This window comes from Meleagris gallopavo, chromosome 1, assembly GCF_000146605.3.
Source record: "Meleagris gallopavo isolate NT-WF06-2002-E0010 breed Aviagen turkey brand Nicholas breeding stock chromosome 1, Turkey_5.1, whole genome shotgun sequence".
Classification (NCBI taxonomy): Eukaryota; Metazoa; Chordata; class Aves; order Galliformes; family Phasianidae; genus Meleagris; species Meleagris gallopavo.
Window position 1 is genome coordinate 165,829,836 of NC_015011.2, and position 8,052 is coordinate 165,837,887.

The window sequence follows — 8,052 nt, forward strand, 5'->3', positions numbered from 1 at the left end:
AAAAAAAAAAAAAAAAAAAAATGTGTTTCACTATTCTGCTATTGTGCAGCATGCTTTCTCATGCAATTTTGGTCTGAGCAGGCTAACACTCTTTCAGACATCATGGTTTGATGATTGCAGAGAAAAGCAGAAATATTCCCAAATGAGCACTTTGGACACCACTTCCACATTTCAGGAGCTGAGGCAGATGAGTTGTACAAACCTCAACAAAGCCACACCAGACTCAGAGCCAGAAAACAGCCCTCAGCACCCTTTACTTTTTAGAATAAATGTGTTCTGTAAGCTTATTTCTTAGTAATGAGTACATGTGATGACAGTAATACTCAATTGTCTGGGCATAGCACGGACCAAGGTATTCCTGAGGTCTGCTGCTACGGCTATGGGAGCTACCCATGCAGTCATCAGGTCAGGGTCTGGCAGCCATAGCCTATGCCACCATCCCAAAGAGAAGCATGACAGCAAGTGGCACTAGGGCAAATCCAGCCCTGAATACGTGGAACCTCAGCAGGACCAAGGCTGAGATGTGTGCTCACAGGTGGTGCTGGTTTAGCAATACCCATAGCTAGGAAGAACAGGGTTGTGGCGAGCTGGAGATTCCCAGTGTAGCCTTTCTATGACATTGGCTGACATGTGGTCCTGGGCCATGAGGGGAGACCAGTGGGGCTGGACAGGTGAAGTCAGGCTCAATAGTGTCCACAAGGCCCTGGCACCAGCTCCATTAGGGGTTTATTCCTGCAAATATTTATTTCTATGAGTAATTCAATAGGTTTTCTTCTTTATACCATATGAAAACAAAATGGATAGGAAAAGCCACAGCAAAATTGCTGACATCTCTTCATGGTTGTGTGCTAAAAAAAGCTATTTATTTTGAATGTGGAAATCTATGAGTTCAAGTAAAGATCACCATAAAGGAGGTGACCCAGAAGATACTAAAATTGCCTCTTCTCTCTTCTATTAGCACCTGAAGGCCTCCACCATGAATGGTTTCCAGAGTGACAGTGAGCGATAGTAGAACTAGAGTAAAATGACCTTTCTTTATGCACATACCGTAACTTTTGATTGTCTTACTGAATCAATAGCCTGTGCCAAAAGCAGCGTTTAAAACTATTAATCATGAACTTCCCTCAGTATTGCAGGTATTGGTGGTCTCATGAAGTACCCACATCCAGAAAAAAAGGAGCAGAAAATTTAGCAGACTTTAGTTGCTAAATCCAGGTCAATAATTTTTTTCTTGATAATCTGGTCCTATTAAATTTCCTACAAGATAAGGTTTTGGTGTAAAGAGATGATTTGATAATTATTTTTTTTGACATTACATTTGAACTAAGTGCATACACATGAAGGAGTATTCTTTGTTACAGAGTAACTGTATATAATATCAAAAAAATGCTCCAAGACACATTATCTTAAGTTTCTTCTATCTGCAAGTATCCATGGCAGTGAACATGGATTGTTCAAATTGTTCTAAGCAGAAGGAATACTAAAGGAACACAGTCCTGCAAAATATTCTGAGATTCTGTGTTGTGTGTCTTTGCATATCAGTGTTAATAGTCACAGAAAAATTATGCTGTGCTCTCACTCTAACTCAAATAACCTGTCAGTAGGTATAAAATTATCATAGAATCACGGAATTGTAGAATGACTTGATCTGGAAGGGACCTTAAAGCCCACCCAGTCCCAATTTCTGCGGCATGGGCAGCGCCAGCCACCAGCTCAGCTGCCTAGGACCCCATCCAACTTGGTCTTGAGCACCTCCAGGGATGGGGCACCCACAGCTTCTCTGTGCAAACTGTTCCAATGTCTCACCATCCTCTGAGTAAAAAATTTCCTCCTAATCTAAATCTCCTCTCTTTTATTTTAAAATGATCATTACAGCTAAATCATATCTAAAGAAATCATTAAGGGAAAGTTAATTTACCTGTTACACATGGCAATAAAATAAGGTAACAGTACTCAGAAGTCTCAAGTCAGTAGTAGTAATTTTGGGTAGAGGTGATGATTTGTCAAGCCACCTGAATTCCCTCACCATTGCTTATTCCAGGAAGCCTGGCACGGGTCACAGACAGTAGCATAGTGGGGCTGCCTGCCTACACAAAGCATCATGTTTGCAGAATAAAGGTTGAGTATTGCCACTGACAAGAATTTCAATGCTCACATTACAGTTTCATGAAGCTTCACAAACTAGCACAGTACAAATTCTCCAAGGATTTTTCCTGCTATCCCTAAGGAAGTAATAAGAAATAATCCTGTTCTTGGAAGGAAGAGAAAAAGGAGAAAGAAAAGAAGGTTCGAGAAATTTTTCTTTTCTCTTTTTCATAAAAAGTAAGCAGTAAAGAGCACCTTTTTTTTTTTTTCACCCTTACAGTTCACCTTTAAGCTCAATTACCAGTTTAACCAACCAGCCAAATTCCACTTCTGAAACTCTCCTAATTCCACATTGCCTTAGCTTTAGTGCTAATTGAAGCTGCTGCACTTTCTTTGGTTGAGGTGAATTGCTCTATTGAGGTTCCTGTAAAAAAATTGTTCCACGGTTTCCAAAGGAGAACTGAGCCATGCAGAATCTTCTGTAAAACAGAAAATAGTAAGCATTGTACTAGTTTTGTTAAGTTTCTACATATAACTGATGCTACACTGAAATACAAATCTGTGAAAGCAGTGGCAGGAATCTGGCAGAATGAGCTCATAAAAGAAGTGAATATTAACTATTTAAAATTAAAATGAGAAGTTTAAATTTTCTCTTCCTCTTCCTCCTCTTCTGTAAATATATAAATGTATTTCTATAAATGTCACAAAAGGTATGCATAAGTAGACATTAGTGGACTTAACTGAATACATTAGAGAAGTTCAAACAAAATGACAAATGCATATCAACAGAGGTCAACAGAAATTTATCTACAATACAAAAAAAAAAAAAGCTTAAAAATACTTAGAAATTTTAAAGAGCTTAAAATATTAAGAAGTCTTAAAGTATTTTAATGTTTTAAAATATTACAAATATTATAAATATTTCCTACATATTGCAATTTGAATCACAGAATCATAGAATGGCTTGGGTTGGAAGAGACTATTAAAATAATCTAATTCCAACTCTTTCCTGCCTTGGGCAGGATTTCCACCCACCAACTCAGACTGCCCAGGGCTCCAATCCAGCCTGGCCTTGAATGCTCCAGAGGTGGGGCACACACAGCCTCTCCAGGCAAACTGTTCCAGTGCCTCACCATCAACTGAGTAACAGATTTCCTCCTAACATCAAATCCATATCTCCCCTTTTTTAGGTTAAAATTGTAATTTGCAAATACTGATTTCTCCACTGCTACCTTTACATCTGTAGATGAAAACATATGGCATTTACATATGCATATGAGTTCTTAAGTATTAATCACATATACCTTTTGAGTAGTGAAATTGCTTATGTAGCTGATAGTCCCCCCAAATAAAGTTCCGATGTTATTTCTTTTTAAAGTTCATAATTAACACAGATCAAATAGCAGAAGATATACTATACTATTGATTCTACAGAACACTCCTGTATTGATGAGAAGATTGGCTGTTTAACTTCATGAGTCTTTCAATTCTGTCACATCCTTTCTGTAAGGAGATAGGTGAGAAGATAATGTTAAGTATTCAAATTGTTGCACTGAAAGTAGATTAGCTTGGAGTCTTCATCAAATACCTCTGGATCCATATGCAATACCTAGTGATTATGGGGAATATACATACATGTCTAAGTATTTGTCAGCTGTTATTTACTTTGTCAGTATCACTGCTGCGGTCTTTGCGTTTATAGGGAAAGGTGCTTCTGGAAATGACATTACAATTGCTGTAAAATTGAAGTGGTTCCTGGAAAACACCTCCACATATCTGAAATATCTCAATCTATTTATAACGTGTTAAATTATTTCTAGTTGATAGCCTTGCAGAGAAAAAATGCTATTTCCATTGCACAACAGCAATTTCTGATCGCCAGGGCAATGCATAAAATAAAAGCCCACTTCAGTGATAGAGATACATTTTCAAATATTCATAACTTTGTGGAAGAAGTATTTTTAGCTATGAAATTCTACACAAGCGTTCTGTCTGCCAGTGAGTTCTTCTGTATATACATGAATAAAGCTGCCCAGTGTATGCATATGAGAAGAAATAAAAGTTTTTTTAAATCGCATTCCTGGCTCCACTAGCTCCCAGAGATTTGTAGAGATGAGTCAGATTTGTTTGCAAATACACTGGGTGTACGTGGTATTTCAAGTCTAACATTTTTAAAAAGATTGGGCTTCTAAAAACTGAGATTTCAATATCTTAAGTTGGGATATATATAGCCTAATTCTAGACAGTGACATGGGAAGTTTGGACTTCGTGGTCAAAGAAGAAAATTAATCTCTAAAGTGCACTGCATATTGGAAAGGTATATGTTTACTGTTGAGCTTCAAGGGTTTCTTGTGTATTCAATCCTTTCCTCATCCTGACATACACAAACACTCATGCACAAAGGTGCACACATGCACATATCCTATAGAATCGTCTTTCAAAATATGCTTCCTTGTATTTTTGAAATAGTAATTGATTAGAGATGAACAGTATTCAGTCTTCCCCACTGCTTTTTCAACATCTTCTCCTATCCTATAACTGCAGGAAAAAAAAACAAGACACTGGAATTGGAGACTCTGAAACAGATGATCAAATAAATATTATAATCATTTTATCAAAGATTTCCTTCCTTTTTCAACTTCAGTGCTTTTGATAGATAGAGTGATAAGTGCACATCCCTCAATGAGCACTTTTTGCTCATCCTTCTGTGTCAAGCCTCAGCACCTAGATTTCCAACAGCTCAAAGCAGATCTGACACATCTCTTTAATAGGGTGGTGGGACATGACACATGTATGCTACAGCCTTGGGCTGCCTTCTCTAATTGAAGAAATGACCAGTATAGGGATGAGTATGACAAGGCCTTACATTGTCAAAAACTTTAGGGAGAATCCTCAGTGATTCAAATTGAATGTTTTTAAACATTTCCATGCAGCAACAACAGCTCATCTGTCCTGTAAAAAGGCTCTATGCTAACAATAGCATGAGTCGCATAAGGAATTCCTGATACCCTTGTCAGCACATCTATTAGAATCTAAATTACAATGAGATAAGAATCAGGTGTCTCTCTGGACACAGCGGGAAAGAAAAGAGTTTTCCAGTCTTTCCTGGAAATGGAGGAAGTATGAAGATAACACGACAATTAAAAAGATTATAAAAGTACACTAAAAATTCAGAAAACTGTCATTTACTCATCTTACTAATATGTTTTCTTTGAAGATCCAGTTTTAAAAACTATCCACAGCTTTAATAAATACTATTCTCCTAAAAGAAAAAGAAAATAAAGTATGCTTTAGATTTCTCCTGGATAATGAAAGTAATGCTTCATATCATCTAGGCAAATATAATTGTGTTATCAGGTCTACAAACTTACTTCCTTCTGAAAAATGTAGCAGGTTTCTGAACACCATGACTGACTCCAAAATTGTTGTTTCGCACTAGGCTCAGCATTTTCATAAAAATTTTAATATTGTGCTGTCTTCACTCTGCTGCTATCAGTAAAATCCTCCTCTTCCCCTGAAACTCCATGTTTCAAAGCCTACCTGAAAGTCTAATTTCAGACAGAAAAACATTTTTTTCATTATAACTGGCTGATGGAAAAAAAAAAAAAATACTGCCAGTACAAGCTTCTTGTTCTATACTTGCAAATGTCAATATGACAGCACCACAGTGAATATCTCGCCTTCACTTCATGAGCAATTCAGGAGATCTACAGCAAATGCTTTGACACTACACAAAGTCATATTAGAGAATAGATAAGCATAAATGGGTGGTATCTTTCTTCCTTTGTGGGTCTGAAAAGTGAATTTGACCCACATATTGACTGAAATGAAATGCTCTTCAAAATATATAATTTAGCTATTCAGCATAGAATTGTAAAGATCATTCAGTCTCTCTTGTTCCCATGGTTTATATCCATAGCTAATTCTGATTATTGCATCAGCAAAAACCCTCTTACATCTGGAATCAAGCTCAGACATATGTCACAGGAGTCCAGAATTCTGTTTCCCCCAATCCAGCCCTGCAAAGAACACATTCCTATCAGGGGGAAACACAGATTTCCTTTGCATTTAAAGCAAGGCATGGGAGAAAAAGGATCTGGTGAAAACTGGTGTCTCAGCTCTGTAGACAAGGGAATGTAGGAGATATGTTCAAAGTAAGTGCCTGTACTAAGCAAATTGGATGGAAAATACAATTTTACTTGACTGTACCGCTGAGACACCATAGTTTCATTTGACTAATGCCCTGGCTTTTCATTTAATGTTTTCAGAAATGTAGCATGCAGATAGGGGATTTAGATTCAGTAGAAAAAATCTTTCTTCACAAGAAAAACATTCTGCATTGTTGCAGTACCTTGACCCAAAGCACTGTTGTTTTTTATTATTTTTTTTTCCCTGAGGATAATCTTGCTTTTTTGAAGTGAACGAATATAATTATATGCACAGCACTGACTCGGATTCCAGGTAGGTTTCAAATTCTTCAGACACACCCAATAAACGCCATGTTACACAAAGTGAGTAAGAGAAATAAAGAAGTATGGAGTGCATGTACTAAAAGACAGGTAATCTCCTAGACTGCACAGAGGCATTACATGCTAAAGACAGGGTCTTTAAAGATTTGCAAAGACTCAGAACTTTCTAGCCCTGCACTATTCATGAAGAGATAGTGTTCCATTCCATGGTTTAGGCCAGTAGTTAAGATAAAACTACAACCAATTAATCTCAATTATTGCCTTGATAGCTTATCAAGAGCAGTTCATGAGCGGTGGTTCTTCCCAGGTTAGCCAGATCAGTGCCCAGAATAAGCCAGTCATGACATTATTTTGGATAATATTGAAAATTAGTACTATTCATTGCTATTTCAGAGACATACTATTACAAATGGGATATATAGTAAATAGAATTATGGGTCCCTTAATCAAGATATTTCTTATTCCATCAAAATGCTCCTGCAAAAGAAAGTAAAATTTAATTTTCTTTGTTTTTTTTTAAGACTTGTTTGTTTCCTATTTACAGAACTTTAAACTGTATTACATAAAAGTATGTAAAAGGAAATGATATATTCAGTTCAGGAATGGAAACTCAAAAGTCTCTTTTTTTCCAGGCATATTTTCTCTGGTTATCTCTTTCTATTCACAGCAGTGCCATTTTCTGTCCAAATAAATAGAGGTTATGTAAGAAAAGAATTATCATATTGTGCTCTACGGAAGCATCTCTTAATACTAAACAATAGGTATTGTACAAACCAACATGCTACTTAAGCAATGTGGGACGCTAAATCCATTTGGTATCACACAGATCAAACCTGGATGATTAATCACAGACTTAATAGGAAAGGTAAACAATCCATCCTCATTGCAGAGCAGAAAGCATACATCTTCTTAATCACAATGGGATTACAACATCCCATTCTCCACAGGTGTGTAGTTTTCTGTCATCAGCATCTGCTATGAATCATATGGAGTTATTATTCTTGTTTTAAACTAAATACAAAGCTCAAAATAACATATAGCATTCAATTTCTTTTTGCACAGAGAGAAAAGAAATTGTTATTTTATATGCAATTTGGAGCACAATATTTCTTTTGGTTGTCTCATTTGGAAACTTTTTTTTATGTATATGCTATACATAAAACCATGTACCACTAATATTTTAACTTATTAAATAAACAGTAGTTAATTGCACTTGCAAAGAAGGACTAGAGTTGAATGCACAGGTATCACTGTGTTCTTTTTTTTTTTTGACTTATGGGTAGTGTCCGAAAGGTTACGATAGTTACTTAGTCAACTACTTTTGTCTTTCCTAGACAGAAACAAAGTATATCTACAGATTTCTTATACCTTACGGTTACATAACTAAAATAGGTAATTAGTAATTTAATTTAAGTTGGCCTTAGAAGGCACTTAAGAAGGAAGGAATTTCCTAATACTTGAGGAACTGCCAACGGACGACACCAGGGGAGGTTAGTTT